Source organism: Rhinolophus sinicus, chromosome 4 (assembly GCF_057876585.1).
Source record: "Rhinolophus sinicus isolate RSI-liver-muscle chromosome 4, RSI-T2T, whole genome shotgun sequence".
Classification (NCBI taxonomy): Eukaryota; Metazoa; Chordata; class Mammalia; order Chiroptera; family Rhinolophidae; genus Rhinolophus; species Rhinolophus sinicus.
Genome location: NC_142504.1, coordinates 55,682,290 through 55,702,075, shown reverse-complemented (window position 1 = coordinate 55,702,075; position 19,786 = coordinate 55,682,290). Strand labels below are relative to the sequence as shown.

Sequence of the window (19,786 nt, the reverse complement as noted above, 5' to 3'; positions counted from 1 at the left end):
CCATTGTTACCAAGCTGGACATTTGTAACTGGCTAGCTCACTCACGTTCCTGCTGGGAGTAGTGGCTGCTAATATTGAAGACTGTCTCCTCCTCTGGAGCTGCTAGAAGCCCCGGCCTGAGAAGTCAAACCTCTCTCTTCCTTCCCACCCTCTGAATATGTCTGATCCACAGGAGTCTCCTAGTCACCCTTCTTGCTTTAATCTTACTTTCCCATCCACCATTTTCCTGAATTGCCTATGGTTGTTAAGCATGGACAAGGACAGTTATCCTAGCTATGTGTTAAAATCAAGAGGTCAGTTGTTTCCAGTGCAGGCTCTCAGACGCCACCTAGAACTGCCCTGTTAGTTCTTATGTTGCCAGTGCTACCCCAGTCTGGGAATCAGAATGCTCACTTCTACCACTCGCAGCTGGGTGACCTCGGTTGAGGTATTTAATCTCCTCATTCTTCCATTTTCCTTTCTGTGGAGAGAATGCCACTCACCTAACAATGTGGTTGTGAGGGTTAAACAGGTCACATGGAAGCATGATATCTGGATAGAACATTTATTACTTAGTTATGAGCGAGACCAGACTGCAGGGGTTTAAATAGATGAGTTTATTTCATCCTAAGGCACAGAAGTTAGACTAATAAGACCTGAAAGGCAGATTTGTGATGTTGTCTGTGACCTTGGCTCTTCCCAACTCTCCAGTATGACATTCCCATGGTTACTTTATAATCCAAAATGGCTCTGGAGCTCCAGCAATCACATCCATGTTCCAAACACACATCTAGCTGTAAGGAGGCTGAGAAATGTCTTTTACTCTAAGAAGCAATATTCTAGAGTAAACCGGGTAATCTGTTACTACGGAAGGAGAATCAACATGGGGGCCACCACAGTGTTCACCATAGAAAAGATGTGAAGTCAGCCTTCTTGTATTCAGATCCCAGCTCCACCAGCTACTAGCTTTGGGCAAGTTACTCAGCCTTTCTTTGCCTCAGTTTTCTTGTATGTAAAGTGGTGAAAATAATATTACATATGTTGGCTATTATGTAATATTACATACAGATGGCTATTACAATAAAATATGAAGCATAGCATCTGGTATACAGTGAGTACTCAGTAAGTGTAAGTTACCTTATTAGTTTCCATTTCCTCCTCTATTCTGTGCCGTACCCGTTGCAAATACCTAACAATTCAAAGAAGAAATGGAGACTGGTCCAAAACTATTTCTCCCCCATTTGATTCTAGTGCCGCAATCCTCACCACTAGGTCCCTCCATTTGTGTCACTTCAGTGCTGATGGGACATGACTCCAGAGTCCACTGCTCTTTTCTTAGTCATTTGAAAGAACTCACCTAAGTCACTAACTGCTTGCTAACAAAGCTTGGGAGCCCGGCTGGGAGGGAATCCTCAGAGGGGAGGAGATGGTGTGAAGATAACGGGTGTGGAGCACATGGGGCTTCCAAGGGGAGGGATGCTGAACCATGTGGTGCCAGGCTTGCTCTAGCTGCCTTCTTGCTTGCTGGTGGCAGACCCTAGAGGACACAGTTAGGATAGGAAGGAGGTGTCGTGGCTTAGCTGGTTCATGGCCTTCTCTCCTGAAGGCCAGCTGTGTTTGCACCAAATATGCAGGCGCTGCATTCTAGCCAGGAGCCAGCCAAGCTGCACCCTTCTGGCCCACAGTGCCTCACTTGTCCTGGCCGCAGGGCCTGGTCTACAGGGAGGAGCCCTCATACCAGCAGGCTGCACATGGTGGCCCCCCGCACACAGGTGGAATTGAGAGTCCATCAGGCCTGCTCCAGCTGGGTCTTGCCTGTGAAAACACTCTCATTTTATTTCTCTAAGGTGAACTTCTGAACACAGCAGAAGTTCTTTTGTTTTTGTTTTGTTTTGTTGTTTTTCTTTTTAATGAGGAAGCCCCTTGCATTTGGAGTCCTTGCTTTTTTTTTCCCCCAGGGAAAAGTAGGAGAGAAACAACCTTGGGAGAGGGGATTATTTCTGGAAGATAATACTGTGGATTTCCTGGTTTAGCTACTTATAACAACAGGGGACCCATGACCCTTGTATATTAATTCCTGCTTCCTTGACAACAATCTCTAGCTCAGGAGCTAACAAAGGAAATCTTTTCTTGCTTCTTCCAGACTTTCAGTGCTGCCATCAGTGCTCAGAAGAGGTGCACTATTCACCAGAAGCCCCAGGTTAGAAGTGGGGATAACCCAGGAATTGGCAACATATATTTTGAGTGTGAAATATGTGGCACACTGTGTTTGTGTCTTGTATCTCTGGATGAGGATGTTGTAGCATGGGGAAGATACTAAATGATGTGATCTTTACCTAAAAAAATGTTTAGAATATTGTTGGAGAGATTAGACAAGCATCCTTAGGGAGCATTAAGGGAAGGAGGGGATCCACTGGGGGGCGGGGGGGTATTTGACTAACATGGAAGAATTTTCTCAGATCTGTCCACTATCTGGAGTTAATCTTAAGGGCCCAAGTAAGAGGCAACAAGTATTTAATTTGAGATAAAAAAAAAAAAAATAGCTACTTGGGAAGCAGTGATTCAGGCAGAAACCCAAATAGTGTTCTGATTAAGAGACAAAGACGTATTTATGAGACAGGGGCACCAATAGAAGGAAGGCATTTCTATAGATGCAGATAAGCTGACATAGTGATGCTAATTCTAGGATTTAATCTTCAGTCATATTTGCTTTCTTGTTATCTTTGCACAGTTGTTTGGGATACAGTGATGCTCTAGGCCCAGTCCAAAGGTTATTTTGCCCAGTTTTAACATTCCAAAGGTTACAGGCAAGGCAGTTCCCCTGGGACAGCAGCTCTGGGTCCTGCTGGGAGGCAGGAGTGAGCAAGGTCAGGAGAGACAGGTGGGCTATCCTCACATCCAACTTGAGAGGCCGTTGTTCCCATCTCCATTTCACAGGTGAGGATATTGGGGATGCAAAGGTGAGCAGTTTGTCAAAAGATGCGGTTAGTGACAGACTGGGTCCACAACTCTCCACTTAGCCTGTGAGAGCCTATTCAGAGGTTTCAGGATCCAACTGCAGGTCTAAGATTTGTCTTCTGAAACTCCATCTGCTACCTTCAGTTTGGTGCTAGCCCAGTGGAGCACGAAGAAGTGAGGCTGGGGAGACAGACCTTGCAGGGCTTTGGGCTTGGGGGAGGCATGAGGGCCAGCAGATCAGACTGATGACTGGTGGTCCAGAGGGCTGATTTCCCTCCTGGCTGCTAAAAAGAGAAGAATTCAGAGAAGCAAAAAGGATGCCAAGTAGCAAGATCAAAGCAAACTAAAACAAGTGACAAAGTAAGTAAGCAAAAGGAAGATAAGGAGGGAACTATGAATCTGGAAGTGAGATGGTTGCACGAAACACAAACTGTCATTTCCTGTGCATTTGGAGAACAGACTTTGCCTTTGGCTCTACACGTCAGCAGGGACAGAAAACCAGTCATCTAGACCTTGGCATCCATGGGGGGAAGTCTCTTTGTATGGAGGAGCTAGATTGAGAGGGTTTCTGCTACCTGAAACTAAGAATCCCCAACAAAGTCCTTGACTTCTCACGTTTCCAGTCCTCTCCCCCTTGCACTGGGCCCGACCCAAAGGAAGGCAGAGGAAGTACCCGCGCTCCTCTCCCGCCCTACAGGCATTTTGCTAGTTGCCTCCTAAGGGGGTGAGGCCGGAGCTGGGGCAGGGCCACCGAGGCTGCGGCTGCGCTGCGCTGCGCTGCCTGCCTGGCAGCGTTAGGGAACCGAAGCCGAAAAGACATCAGATCGCGAACAGCCCCTGGTTCTGAGCCCGGGCGGCTGGCGGGCTGCAGCGGAACGTCAGAGTCCTGGGAGATGGCGCCTGGCAACTGGGCCAGCCCGCAGGGGGCCCAGTGTGTGTGCGCTTTCCGGACTCCTCTTTGGAACCGCCCCACTCGGGAGGGCCTAGAGCCAGGGTCGCCGGCTCTGCAACACACCCCTTCCTGGGCGGTTAGCTCTCGCAGCCACAGTGCAGGAGCGGAGGCTGCGCCAAGGCCAAGCAGAAAGAGTGCGGAGAGTGAGGGCCCCACGCAAAAGCTAAGGCAAAGAAACCAGAGCAGTTCAGTCTCTGCACTTGTAAAACAGGTGAACGGCTCTGTTTCAAGTGTTTTGTGATTAGGAAACCATGACTTTGCTGCCTGCCTTTAATTCCATCATGAAACTCTGCAGCAACGCTGAGATTTAAGGTAGAGGGGAAAGAAGAGAAAATGACTCCCCTCCTCTCTCTCCTCTTTTCTTACGTTTTCCTCACCACCCTTAAGCAGCCTGGGCTATAAGGTTGCCTAGAGAGCGCCCCCAGGAAGGTGCAAATGCTGTGTTTGCGTGTCCCCCGGAAACCCCGCACTCATTCCTAAGGAACCCTAGCCCCTGATCCCTGCCTGCTAGGGCAGTTTCTCCAAGGCCGTTACCAAAAGCACTTACCAACAGCTTCTGACACTGCCGGCTGGGCCTTCCACAGGAGCCCAGTCGTCCTTGTGGGGGCCACCTTCACTCAGCGGTCTGTCCCTCTAAGTCTCTGTCAGGAGGTCAGGAGGGAGCCTGGAGATTCTGGAAGCATAAGGCCGATTTCAGGAGGTGAAGCCCTCTGCTCTGTGGTAGGCCCAGCTGTCAGGAAGACCGAGCCAGAAGTGGGTGGGTCAGGAATATTCATCTCCCTCCAAACTCAGAGCTCCCAGGACAACACTGGGACCATTAACATCCTTGCTGCATGTGATGGGCGTCTTAGTCCTGGCTTTCAGCCAGCACGGGAAGGACGTGGATGTACCTAGGGCCAGTTTAAGACCACTGTTGATCAAATCCAAGTAGGAAGAACCTGTATGTGAATTTCTGTGCAATATATATTTCCCCAGATTAATAAATTTTCAGCAAAAGCAAAAGCTGAAGATTTGGGAGAGGAATTCATTTCCACTTACTTTAGGACTTGGTATGCATTTATAGCCATGCTTAATCTCTGATCAAAGGAAATTGGGTCCTCCAAGCATTCACCCCCCCCACCCCCCCACCGTGTGTGTGTGTGTGTGTGTGTGTGTGTGTGTGTGTGTGTGTGTGTGTAAGGGAACTCTAGCTGTCAGCAATGCAGTGGTTCTTGGGGCAGGAGATAGGAGTGAGGAGAAATCGAGGAGAGAGAAGTGGGAACGAAGGGATATCTGGACATCTCCTGGTACCACACAGAAATCTCTAACTCAACAAACACAAATTTCATTTGCTGTCTTTATTCTCCAGACAGCTTCTCCTTCCCTATGACCCCTCTTCCCTGTCCCCAAACCCATGGAAATCCAATCACCAGGTCTGACCAAGTTGACTGAAAGCATATCTAGCCTAAGAGAAAACTTGTAAGAGTTTATTTGAGCCAAACTGGTGACAATTGCCAGAAGCAAAATTTCAACACATTGAGAAAATGCTCCAGAGAGTGACAGTTTTGCAGCTTATTTTATATGTTAGAATCAAAGGAGGGGATGTAAGGAGGGCTGCACGAATTCCATCGGTGGTAGATTAAGAGGGTGCGAGAAAGTAAAGTAGGGAAAACTCTGGATTGGATAAAAAGCAAAACTGGAGCTACACATACTTCTTTTACATTGGTGGGCACCAGATAGTTAATAATTAACATTTTACAGCACATAGAGATGGTGGTATTCTGGGAACAAGATAACAATGACAGATTCTGTAGTCTCTGTGCTCTGGTGCTGTGGGTTGTATCCTGAAGGGGCTGGAAAAAAAGAGATTACTCTGACATTCCAAGGGTATGTTATCTTAGATGCAAAAAGACAATACATAGGCTCACCTGAGGTAAAGTATTGACTTTTATCAAGGAAGCTACAAGCCAAGGATGAGACTTACCACGATGGCCCACCTTTAGTTAGGAATTTTTGTGTTCAAACCATCCTATGTGGTTATTTTCAGTCTCTAAGTTTGTAAGGCCCACCATGTAAGCCTTCCGTGAGCTTGTCAGATTTAACATGTGCCCCTTTTTCTTCCACAGAGTCTACTGTTCTCAGTCTTACCTACTCCACCTATCCTCACCTCCAGTTCATACCTTCTGGTTGGTGACCCCTCCCTCAATCTTACTCATCTTCAGCCACAGTTATCTTTAACTGTGACTCTAGAAAAAGTGCTTCCATGTTTCCTCTGGTCTCCAGGGTGAAACCAAAGCTTAACAGGCTCACAAAAGAAGAACTAGCTGGCTCTGTTTGCTCCAGCCCATCTCTGCCTCTCAACCTGCCTCACGCCACCGCTTACTGGGCTGCCTTCAGTTTCCTGTCTTCTCTCACCTCTGAATCTTTGAACACAGAGTTCCCTCTACCTGAACAATCTTCCTCTTTCTTATTTGGCTAATTCAAATTCATTCTCCAGCTGTCAGTTAAAGTATCTTACTTCCTCTAAGAGGCCTTTCTTGATCCCCCAGCTATCAGTCTTTGACCCCCCATTCCCTGTTCCTTTGGAACCTTTAACTCTTGCTGTCTCCTGGTTACCTGGCAGTCATTCCTAAACTCTGAGATGGCAGAGATCATGCTTATATTGTTTTGTGACATTTCTAGATTCTAATACAGAAATAAACACACAGTAGGTGCTTTATAAATATGTCCTGAGAAATGAGGGAGTGGATTACATGCAGTGTCTATAAATCTTCCAGTGACCAGGTACCATGAAAAGAGCAAGAGCCCCGTACTTAAGACTGAGATTTATTTGAAGGAATTAGCTCACATTCCTGCAGGGCAGGCCAGCAGGCTGGAGACCCAGGAAAGAGCTGATATTGCAGCTGGAGTTTGAAGATAGCCTGAAGGCAGAATTTCCTTTTCTTTGGGGACTTTGGTCTGTTTTCTCTTAAGATCTTCAACTGGTTGGATGAGGCCACCCATATTCTGGGGGTAACTTGCTTTACTCAAAGTCTACTGATTTACTTGTTAATCACATTTAAGAAATACCTTCACAGAAACGTCTAGGCTGGTGTTGAACAAAATAGATGGGTACTGTGGCCTAGCTAAGTTGACACACAAAATGAACAATCACATGGGTGATCTAGGTGAGTGATTTAATGTCTCCTGGCCTCTGTTTACTGCACATTGATGGGGATAGCGTAGCACCCACCTTGCAAGGTTGTGGTGAGAATTAGAGGAGGTCATGCCTAATGAACAGCTATGAACTTCATGGTTCAGAGTAGACAACAATCTCGCCTCCTTGCCTCACTCTTATTCCAACCATGCTGCACCCCAAAGGGAGGGTGATGTGGTAGCTGAGATCCCACGTGGGAGTGCTGGGCGTCTTCTGCTTTTTGCGCACCTCTCAGTGGGGACGGGGGGTGGGGAGGGGTTGTCCCTGAGGAGGAGGACACTCTTTTTACCCTGTTCCTAGAGGCTACTCCTGTGTGGCCCCTTCATTCCACTTCCACACCCTGTGGAAAAGGGGTGGAAGGGATGAAATTGCAGAGGCGTTTCATTTAGATGCCCGTGTGGAAGGAGGAGTGAAACCTAGATTGGAATTGGAATTCTGTGCTCCTAGTGAGTTTTGTCACTGCCTCTGGAATCACTAAAGGCCAGAACAGAAGATTTGGTTTCATCAAAGGCCCCTGAGCAACTTCTCTTTGTTCACAGGCGTTATGAGTGTATGTGCACATATGCTGCTGAGTGTTTGGCTTTTGTTCTCATTTTCTTGAGATAGAGATAATTTTGTGTGATTAAAAAAATGCTTAAATGCAAGACCCACAGACATCCTTCTATTTTAAATAAAATTGGAGCTTTTTTTTTTTTTTTTTTTTTTTTTTCTGTAAAAAGGAAGAAAAATATTGCCATCATGTGTGTGGCCTGAACATAACCCTCAAAACATCTCAAAGGTTATCCATCAAGGTTTTTAAAAGGAAATATGTTATTCTTAATTGTTCTTATCTTATTGGTTAATAATACTTTGTGGATTTATTTTTTAACCTATAATCTTATGCCAGAAGGGGCCATTTAAGTTTATTTTTATTTATAGACTGAAACAAAAACAAAATATACAGGATTTTGTTTACTATTTTAAATTTAATTCTCTATTACTTTTCCTTTCGACTTAAAAAGAAATTTTGTACTACAGATCAACATTTGGCCCTGGGTCCATGCTCCTTTCAGGACAGTGGGGAATGCCTATGAGAATTCTGGGCCGGCAGACAGCCATATATTTCTTCCTTAATCCAGTGTGCGTGGGCAAACTATCAGGTAAAATATAAATAAAATGTTCAGACTCCGCATATGGTATTTTGGGTTTAAAAATCCTTCCTAAAGTTTTTCCATTCCTATCAGCAGTTTTATTCATTATGGGACTTCCAGCAACTCTCCTTCTGGGATTATTTGAGAAGCAGCAAAGACTTCTTGTGGAAAGAGCATGTTGGCTGTAAGATTTGTGCAAAGATTGAGTGCCTGTGGGAGAGTAATCCCTATGTTATCTACCTGAAATTGTCGGTGGGGTTTCCCCTGTCATTGGCTTTCATGTTCTCCAGGGCATGAATCTTTCAGAAATGTAATTCTAGTGATGGAAAAGTGCTTTCCCCTTTCCCTCCAGTGTACCAGGATCACATCTGTCCATGGGCTAGTGAATGGCTTTTCTCCTTCCTGTCTGCATTCAGCTGTGCTTTTACTAATTCGGGGGTCCAGAGCAGGAAATCAGGCCAAAAGATATAATTTCAAACATTTAAAACTGCATCATACTCAGTTTGCCCCTGGAAACTGAAGTTATGTATATCTTTTCGCCTCTGTATGAGACTGGGCTTGGGCCAGATGGTGGAAAAAACATACATCAGATCAAAAAGAGTCAATAGATGGATGTGTCCTGAGAGGCAGAGTGCACAGACACATCCTTCTGGGTGGCCTCATCCATAAGAACAGAGAGAAAGATTCCATGCTTGCTATGTAACCGCAGAAGCAGACCTAGCTGCTGAGGTAGGCAAAGGGCAGTAACGGGGACTTTGGAGCCGTGTCACACACACTTCCCTCTGCTTGACAGTGAGCCCTGCCAGGCACATTATAACTGGGTGTTGAATGTTTAGACAAATCAGGATGGGCAAGGACCAGACCAGATCGTGCCACACTCTTTTCTCATCATCTCCCATCTCTAATTATCACCAAATCACCCTGATTCTACTTGCTTACTGCCATTCCTAAAATAGTCCTTTTCCTAAAACTGTGCTGCCTCTGCTTGGATCATTCGCTATCACTCTAGACGGGTGTGTGTAGCTACAGTCAGATCACTATCCTCAGAGATGGATCCTCCTTGTAGCTAAAATACCAGTACGCTTCAGTTTTGGGGCCACTGACTTGCCCAGGCTCCTTCCAAGAGAGCTGGATGAGACCTAGCTATGTTCACATGGTCATACTTTTTTTTTTTTTTTAAAGGATAGTTTTTTGTTTGTTTTTTTTTTAGATTTTTATTGGGGAAGGGGAATAGGACTTTTATTGGGGAACAGTGTGTACTTCCAGGCCTTTTTTCAAGTCAAGTTGTTGTCCTTTCAATCTTAGTTGTGGAGGGTGCTGTTCAGCTTCAAGTTGTCCTTTTTTCAGTCTTAGTTGTGGAGGGTGCAGCTCAGCTCCGGGTCCAGTTGCCGTTTTCTGGTTGCAGGGGGCACAACCCACCATCCCTTGCGGGACTCGAGGAGTTGAACCGGCAACCTTGTGGTTGAGAGCCCACTGGCCCATGTGGGAATCGAACCGGTAGCCTTCAGAGTTAGGAGCATGGAGCTCTAACCGCCTGAGCCACGGGGCCGCCCCCGTCATACGTATTTTTAAATGTATTAAGAGGAAGGTGTATTTAGCATGATTGGTTAAGACTGCTTTCTCTTTCCATTCCACTTCCCCCACCTCTACTTTTGGGGTGTTAGTGTAGTCACAGGCATTTTTGGGCTCCAGCTAAAGGGAAGTTGAGCTGAAAGTACATTTGGTTTGGGTTTCATAGGGGCTACTTTTGTGGTAGGCAGTAATCTCCAAATGCAGTTCAGTTATTGCTAGCTGCCATCCTAGTGCAAGGTTGGTTTCTAGTAATACTCCTTTGGCCCACTGCCCTGATGCACCCAGCTTTGTGACACGATGTAGATATGAGTGTGTCCTACAGCATCTGACACCAGAGGTTTGTGCAGAGTCAAGGAGAAGCAAAATTTAGAATGTACAAAGCAGGAAGCTGGTCTGCGGAAGATACTTCCAAACATCTGATACATAAAATTGTAACAGAGGACTTTGTTTTCAATAACAATTAGTTAAAATAGAAGTTCTCTGCTTTCAGGTGTCTAGTACATCATGCTATGTATACAATTATGATAAAGGCACCATATAATTTTTTCTCTACAGTGCGAATTCTGCAAAAGAGGTTTATTGGAATTTTCATGTTTTAAGCTGTGTTTGTGGGGTTTTCCTTTATTTGTTTCTTTTATTTTGTTTTGACCATTCTACAATTTGTATTTTGTTGTAGTTTATTTTCTCATTCTCAATAGGTGTTAGCTTTTGTACCCAGCTATATATATTCTTAATTTTGAATTATTTGCTTACTGAGAGCTCCCACAGTCTGGACAAGCCACTACCATCCTCCACATTGCAGTCAGGCTGGTCTTCTGGAAGTCAGTCTGCCCTAGTAATGGTGCCCTAGTTTGAACCTCTGCTGAGGTTCATCCCTTCGTCTGCACATGCTCCCTTCTCGTCAACCCTCCTGCCACTCCATCCTGGGCACCAGAGGCCTTGCACACCTTTGGCTCTCAGAACTTTCTGCCTTGTGTGCGCCTCACCTCTTTGGACAATGTGGTTTCCTCTAACCACAATGGCCACCTCAGTGTTTTTTAGTTTGTTTCTTGAGTAAACTTCTATCCATCCTTTCCAGTGCAGCAAGACAGGAAATCATGAAGGTGAGTTGGAAACCTGCCAGGACTAGAGTTGGGTAGAGTGGCCTGAAGGTCTCTAAATGTCCACAGCTGGTTTTTGTGAGCTGGCCTTGGTAAGAGGGAGGGGCCAAGAGCACAGTGGCCAGCAGGAAGTGCGTCACATGTCCCTGGTGGCTGGCTGCTTGCTTGGCACAGAGCAAGTAAGTAGGTGCTAAACCTAAGGTGTTGAGGCCCCACAAAGTATCCCACTGTCATCTACCACCTGAAGGGCTATGCAAGAAGGAGGGACTCAGGCCCGTTGCATTCCTCCCTTTCCTGGTCTTTTGGTTTCTCCTTGGTCTATAGCCCATGGCATCCCCTTGATGCGATGGCTGTCTGCGCTGAGTGCGGGACTCATTCTGTTCCTCTCCCCGCCATGCTCACCCTCATGTCCACACTTCCTGATATTCCTGCTTTGTTCCTTTTTCCAAGTCTGGAGCTATGGAAATAACTGGGACAGAGTCATTTGTTTCTCCTTTACTCTTCATTTACCAAGATTGTCTCACTATTTTTCCCATTCTTAATTAGTCTGCCAAGATAATGGTGTCTATAAATAGACTTTGTCTTATATTTGTGACTAAATGGTCCAAATCACATGTGGGAGAACAGAGCAGAAAATGCAGTTGGAGATGGTCTTTGATTTCATGTTACAGTATTATTAGCAACAATGTGTATGATAAAAACAAAAGCCGATTATTGTTCACCTCGCTGACTGAAAGCCTTGTCAGGCGAGCACTGCTTCATTATTTAGTGTGCTTCAATGAGTCACAGAACTGTTATCCTAAAATAAGCCAGAGTTTGGTTAACATTTACAGATCATTCTCTCCTCTTTATTTTCTTTCCTGTCATCTGGCTGTCTGAGTGTATCACCCAACCTTCCTTTTAGTTTAGAAATTTTATATGTAAGGAAGATTGTGCTAAGATTACCCCCCCACCCACACCCACACAACCGCCATACCAACCCCTTAAAATGCACTCTATGTATCCAGAAAAGATACAAGGAGAACCTGGGAAACTTCCAGACCAAAAAAAGCACATGTAAAATCTATCATTCTTTAATTGTGCCCTTGGGCAACTTTGCAAAGCTCTCTTGTGATTAGCTTTTTTGGGAAAAGAGAAAGAGTTTCCCTTTGCAATCCCAAGTTTATGCACTTTATTTCTTCTTCTGGATATCCAAGTGGCCATGTGAAACCCTCACCCCCACCCTCTGCTGTCTCTCTGCCTGGTCAGGAAAACAAAATTCGGCACCTCTCCTAAATCCCAGGAGCTGCAAATCTGTGTAGGTAAATCTGTTCTTCAAATTTTCTGTCTCTGATGTTACTTTATTTAGATAACCTAGAGAAGGTGTATTAAGGACAGAGCCTGGTATGCACCTGTCCTCAAAGAAAGCAGAAGTTTACCATTGTTCTGTCAACTTGACCATGAGGAGGGAATCAGACAGGAATCCTGTTCCCTGCCTCTCTACTCAAGGTTCTGGGCTTTATAAATGAGATCAGGTTGGAAGCTGGGTCACCCGAGTGCACAGTGATCAGTCAGAGCTGAGAAGTCCCCAGGGCTCCTTGGCTTGTGCAAAATGCCTACCAAGTGGGCCTGATGTGAGATGGAGGACAATTTCCCAAATACACCTTTGCCCACCTGGACTTCACAGCGGATGTCAAATACCAGAGAATCATTATAACCCAGACAATCATCAAGAGTGAAACGCTTTCAAGGACATTTACTATTATTCCAACAAAACTACCGCCCAGTTTTCAGCTCCACAAAATTCTGATCTTTCTTTCATCTCTTGTAAGTAATAAGGGTTACAGTAGGATCAAGAACACAGGCTGGGAGTGTAAGATAAATGACAACCCACCACGCCTTCTGGAGAATACAGAAAGGAAACTATTTATTTTATGTAAAAATAGTTATAACTCTTACATGTGCTTAGCAGATCTATTTTGCCCCCAAAGATAAGTAGCCTTTTTTTTCCCTTTTGGCAGATAATTAATAGTTTCTTATCTATATTTCTCTTGTCCAACCTCTACTGCTAGGCAGAGTAGAAGAAAAGCATGAGCATGTTTGATATGTTAATTACAGGGTTATGACATTATAAAAATATAACCCAATACAGTGGCCTCAAAGATTCTGAAATTGGTGCCGAAAATGAATCACAGAAGGATAGTCACTGCAAAATGTTTGAGAAGTGGTCATTTCTATTCGTTCCTTATTTATCCACTATTCCTTTGAAATAGAGCTAATGTTATTCTTTTACTTTCTTCTATTTATTCACTCTTTCTATATATATATATATATCAAGTGCCTCTTCTCTGTGAGACGAAGGGAGTGGACGCACACCATGGCATGGATATTGTGAGGCTAAGAAGTGTGTGTGGTGCTTTTCAGAAGCAATAAATATGAGGTTGGACAATTAAGTTCATGAACTTGTTGCAACGATGTTGCTAACCTTTTTTGATATTAGAGGGATTATTCATTATGAATTTGTATCAACTGGACAAACAGTTAACCAAATTGACTATTTGGAAGGGCTGATAAGGCTGCATGAAAAAGTTAGATGACTTGAACTTTTCGTCAACAATTCATGGCTCTTGCATCATGACAATGCACCAGTTCACACGGCACTGTCTGCAAGAGAGTTCTGAGCCAGTAAACAAATAAGTGTATTGGAACACCCTCCCTACTCACCTGCTCTGGCCCCCAATGACTTCTTTCTTTACCTTAAGATAAAGGAAATATTGAAAGGAAGACATTTTGATGACATTCAGGACATCAAAGGTAATACGACGACAGCTCTAATGGCCATTCCAAAAAAAGAATTCCAAAATTACTCTGAAGGGTAGACTAGGCACTGGCATTGGTGCATAGCTTCCCAAGGGTAGTACTTCGAAGGTGACTGTAGTGATATTCAGCAGTGAGGTATGTAGCACTTTTTCTAGGATGAGTTCCCGAACTTAACTGTGAGACCTCTTATGCTAAACACATAAAGGTGCTTGCTGGCATATGATTTTAGGAGGTCCCCAGAAGCCTGCATTAGGGATCTAGTCACCATCCTGGACTCTGAGGCCCTGAGAGCCAATGACCAACCTGAGGGGAGCAGCTCGGAGCAACAGACAGGATGCCTGCAGCCTGAGAATTTCTTGCTACCTTACCTGTGAGGGGAAGGAAGGCCTGATGAAGAGGCAAAGGGCCGTTTTTCCTACTTTAGAATTTGGCAGTCACCTGGCTGGGACTTTAAGCAATTTCCTTCTAAAGGTGGAACAGGCTCTTTTTGCTTTTCTTTTTCTTGGGCTAAACCTCTGCCAATGTCTTCAATCAAATGTGATGATTTCATCTTCCCAGTAAATCTCGTTGCTTCCAACAAATTGTCTCCTTTTTCTAACTTGAAGGAGAGGAGTTTAAAACAAAGCCTTTTTTCATATTTTATATCTGATATTCATTTATCTAAATTCATTTTTATTCAAAAATGAATAAAAGTAAAAACTGTTCTGCCCACTCTCCAGAACAAATCTCCCGATGAGACACCTTATAATCAGTCACTGCATGTACACAACTGCATGCCCCGTCTCCCTCTAGGCCAGCACCCCTTTCAGAGAACAAGCTGACTTGCTCCCACCTGGCAGGTGGGACACTGGGCTGGCCAGGTGGTGGGACTTCTACTCTTCCAGTGCTTCCACAGAGTCAGCTGCCTTTGTTCTACATTTATATTTTACCTCTGGAGCCCTCTCTAAAGCATTTCCCTGCTGTATCCACCCTCTTATCTCTTTCCTGTCCATCTTCCTTTCTTAGTTCACAGCTGTATTCCAGAATCTCTCCCCCATGGGCCCAAAACCCACTGATAATCTGCCCCCTAGCTCTGGCCTTCACAGAATATCCTGTTAGCTGACCTGGGTGTGGCGTTGGGTGTGGCACATACTACATATGATTTCTCCAAATGGTTGGCCTTTGGCAAGTCCCAAATTGTTTTTTGTCAATCACTTTTTTCTCTAAATTTTCAATCCCTCATGTCTTTTAAGAGGATATTTAATTTGCATGTTTAGTGTTCATTTGCAATTACAGCAACTCCTCAGAACCTTGTGTTGTAAGACTATTTGGATGTTCATGAAGTCTTATGAACTTTTTCATAGTATTTTAAAAACATTCTTCCTTGAACCTGGAAGTAGCCTTTGGCCAGCTAGCTATAAACTAACTTCAGCATGACACTGTGGTTTCAGTTCAAGACCTAGATTAGCCCAGAGGTATTTTCTCACCCCCGTTAAGCAATCTTTGGAGTGGATTTGGTTAGTGCATCCCCAGAGGAAGTTATTTCATTAGGACTGCTTGTGCCTTGGGGACAGTCTCACAGTCTGTCAGCAGTTACAGGGTGGGCTGGGGTGAGGTGAGGTGGGAAGCCTGGAGAAGGCGGCTTTAGAGTTTTAACCATTTATGGTAATTCCTGAACATTAACATGAACTTGAAGAATCCCAGATGCAATCATCCCAATTCCTGATAGGCAGTCTAATCGCAAGGAAGTTCTTAGACACACACATACCCATCAGTGAAAGTGCCAGTAGAATTGGATGGTGGCAAAAGTGGGGAATGTGCATGAAAGTAGGTCTCTTTGGGAGGGAAGTCACCTGTGGAAATGATGTGTAGACAACAGAAGTGGGGGTAGGAGTTTCCATTCCAGGCATTGTAAGAAAAGTGAAGAGAATAGTTTTCACAGCTCTTGCTGGGCTCGGGAGGGGAAGCTGCAGATAGACTGAAGTGTAAACAGCTTTTGAGGGTCTGGGCTTACTGGAAGGCTGCAGACAAGGAAGTCCTACAGGAGGAAGAGTGGGGTAGCAAATATCCTGACTCTTCCCAGGATACCTGCCTGTAATGCTGCCAATGCAGTGCCTGGCCACGGCATCCCAAACAACCAAGACCTAATACTCTGACTTCACAGAACTTGAGTGAAAGCACAGGTCTGCTATACAGGCAGCATACGTCAGTACCAGCTGGGGGCCATTCTGACCATGCTGTCTCAGTGGTTAATTATTTTTGTGTGTTCTCTCTTGATTTAAACTTTCTAATGTCATCTTATATACAAGTTTGTAAGAGCACAGATGGGTTTCCAGACAGTGACAAGCAGAGGGTTCTTTTGATTAGTTCCAATACAAAAAGTGTGTCCTCCAGTAGAGCGATGTTATACAGAGGACACAGCAGGAGTCACACCAAGAGAAGTTATGAGAAAACAAAAACCATCAAACAATAAATTAATAGAGAACAGACATCCATATTTATCCTGATTAGGAGAGCATCTCCTACAGGCTACCCTCCATTTACCCCATCTCTGATTCAACAGTGTTGAGATTTGGATCTCGTGTGGTGTCGAGTATGAGCCTTTTCTCCAGGGAATGAAGGTTGCTGGCTGTGGCCAACCTGATGAAGAGAGGAGATGTTTGCAGAGCTATGGACTTCCTCCCAAATGAAGCAGCAGTTAGCTCAGTGCCTGGTCTCCTTACCCGAACCTTCTCCTTTCTAACCACATTTCTAACTCCTATGAACCCCGCCAAGTCCAGCTTTAGCCCCATCTTTCCATGAAGACTCCCTCGGTCTCTTCAGTTCATGTGCACCCCTGTTCATTTCTCTGCCCTGGACATTCACAGTCCACGACATTTTATTGAATTTTCCTGCATTGCTTTTCTCCTGTTTATAGACATTTGCCTGGTCCCCAGTCACATTCTCCAGACAAGGGCTGTCTCTGCACCCCTTTGGTTTGCTCAGAATATGTAACCCAGAACCTTCATTAACTGATTGTACAGAAGGCTATGAGTCTCCCTGAGCCTCCTGAACCCTAAAGTAGCTCTAGGTGGTCACAGCGACCACAGCTTTGGGTGGATTGTTTAACTGAATAAGAAAACAGACTCCTGGGCTCTGGAGGAATAAGGCAGGACAAGGGGTTGACAGGTCAACAGCAGAAATGAGAACTTGAGAGTCATCCTCAGTGCGGGGAGTGGTTGTATGTGATGGTGGACCCAGATAAGGGTACTTATCTGTGTGTCCTGTGCATAGGAGAACTCAAAGACTGTGGCACCACAAAAGCCACTTTGTCTTTTGGCGTTAGGTACATCTGGCCAGACAATAAGAGGCAACCTGGAATTGCCATGTTCCCTCCAGGAGCTTGTTTTCCTCCCATCAGCTACATTTCACCCCAATCAGGATGCAGATCAGCAACATGGTGAGTGCGGATAGCATTTCCCCTGCTCCCGTTCTCTCTCTCAGGCAGACAAACACACAGCCACCCCAATGTGGGATGTGATTATAATTAGCATCATCATCATTTCAATTAAACTCTACTTAAAGTACACATTTTTATGAAATGAGGTTTGTCCACTCTCAAGTGTAAAGTCGTTTTAGGTCACTACGTGAGCCTCACTAACTATATATAATGCCACCTCCTTTTTCACTTATTATTTTCTATAATTTTTACGGTACCTATAACTCCATATACTTTTTATGTGAGGGATTACCTATGTCCAGCAAAGTGTACCAAGAATAGTTTGCAAGAAAGTGTGAGTAGCAAACTGCATTGTTAACTGTCTTGAAGAGGTCAAATAAAATGGCAGAAAAATTAAGGTTGAATTTGGAGATACGGATGTAATTGTTAATCCTGGCAAGGGAAGGAAAAGAGACGTCTTTGTAGAGAAGTGAGGCTGGACTTTTTTGAAGAGTGACTTAGAGGTGAGAAAGTAGACACTTGTGAAGACATCTTTCAAGAATGTGGAACTATGAAAGAGAGAAGGGAAATGTGCTAGTAGGGTTTTTTGCTGTGCTCTGTAGCGTTTCTCCTCAACTCAGCTTCCCACCATGTTGCAGGACTCATTCACTCTCTTCTCTTCTCACCCAGATTATGGTCTATCCCCCAAAATGTCTATTCTTTTGTAAGGCTAAGGACCTCTGTTCTTCATACCAAATCAGACTCAGAGCCTCCCTTCCCACTGTCTTCTCTCAACAGTTCACCGTGCTACATCCTGGTATCATATCATTAGAGCGATCTGCAAAACTGAAAAGGGCTCCATCCACAAAAATAGGCAAATCCAGATGAAGATTCAAAATTAGCTTTTTCTTTTCTTTAAGATATTTCCAGTCAAATACAAATACTTAGGTCTCCACCTCCACAATTCTCCACAAGTAAAAGAAAAGAGTAGAAAATTTTATTCTCTTATGTAGCAGATTCTCACGGGCTGTATGCATGTGTGTGTGTGTGTGTGTGTGTGTGTGTGTGTGAAAGACAGAAAGAGAGAGAGAGAGAGAGAGAGAGAGAGAGAGAGAGAGAGAGAGAGAGAGAGAGAACAGAATGCACAGGCTAGAAACGGCTGAGATTCAATGAAAGGTACCTCTTTGTGTAATTATTTTCATCTCCAACTGCATTCTCAACAGACCTGCGTAGAAGAATCTTGCATCCTCAGATTCCAAGGTAGGCCTGAAAGTCACTTGGCAAGCTATAACAAAAATTTGTGCTTTTTTCCTTATATATTTGTTTCAATAGATTTTCCATTAATATTAGGGTTTTCTGGGTGCACAGTGTTAAGTACAAGGAAGTTTTTTCTTCTTACTTCCCAAGAGTTATATATTATTTTTTGTTTCTTGTATAATTTGCATAGCTCGGACTTCAAAACAATGTTAAATAAAATAAGAAAGAATGGACATCCTTGCCTTGTTACTGAATTCTCATGTTTTAGCATGAATTATGATGTTGACTATTAATTTAGTATCCATGTTCTTTCTTATGTTATGGAAATATCCACTTATTTTTCAGTAGAGTTTTTGTTTTGTTTTGTTTTAGCATTAAGAATGGGTATTAAATGCTCAAAGATACATTTTCAGGATCTATTATAATGCTAATATGATTTTCTCCTTGTACCTACTATGATAAATTTTGGACTTTCTAACCTAAACCATTCCATTCTTACAATAGTTCAACTTGCTCACAATTATTGTTGATTGTGTTTTGATTAACAGGGTTTTGTTTAAAATGTTTAAGATTATGTAAGGCAATTATTCATTGTCTGTATTTACAAGGAAATGCTTGTTTTCTTCTATTACATTGTCAAATTTTGACGTAACAACTACACTGAAATAAAGTAGATTACTTCTTATATTTTTCTAAATAGTTCACTATTTCTATGGCATATTAGTAGGGGTAATACAAGCTAGTAGCTACAATAAACAACCCCCAATCTCAGAACCTTAACCCAGCATGTTTATTTCTCATTGCTGGTCCAGTTGGGTGGGGTGGGTGCAGTGTATGTGAGAGCTGATTGTGAGCATCTCCTCCTGATAATGTGTTCAATGACATCACATTGGTTGTCAAAAGTCAGCCATTGTGGGTGTATTTACATTAACAAAGCGCATGGAAGGTCCTACAGGGCCTTTTAGAGGTCAGGCCTGGAAGTGGCATCCTTCGTTTATGCTGACATTCCACTGGCCTGAACTTGTCACATGGGGACCCTGGATGCAAAGAATGTGAAAAGTCTGATGTCATTCTTGTATGTGTACCTGTAAGTCTCTTTTGGGACATTCAATTCTGTCTCATGGATCTCTCTATTCTGGTACCAGGACTAAATATCCTCATTACTGAAAATTTTTTTACGTATTTCAGATTAACTTCCCTCTACTTGGTTTTCCCTGCAATATTTTATTTGCTATCCTTGCCCATTTGTTCTTTCATATTGATTTTAGAATCATGTGTTAAATTCCAAGAAAAAATTCTATTTGTATTTTATTTAAATTGCATTTAATTTATAGATTATTTGGGGTAAAATTTACAAATTGATATAGATATTACACTAATATTAAATAATTTCTCAATTCTTGGAATTAAATCTCTCAGCTCACTTTGCTTTATTCTTTTAATATACTGTTGAAATTAAATGGGTAC

The 19,786-nt window shown here is 43.7% G+C and overlaps 1 long non-coding RNA gene across 1 annotated transcript in view; it reads right to left on the bottom strand.

Annotated features, from left to right (window-relative positions):
• Positions 1-205: 205 nt before the first annotated feature.
• LOC141573181 (uncharacterized) overlaps positions 206-19,786 on the bottom strand; it is a 197,527-nt gene continuing 177,946 nt past the window's right edge. The window contains exons 2-3 of the long non-coding RNA XR_012498847.2: positions 4,437-4,619; positions 206-3,221 (exon numbers count right to left, since the gene is read on the bottom strand). This is a non-coding gene — a long non-coding RNA (uncharacterized LOC141573181). The remainder of the gene's footprint in view (positions 3,222-4,436; positions 4,620-19,786) is intronic.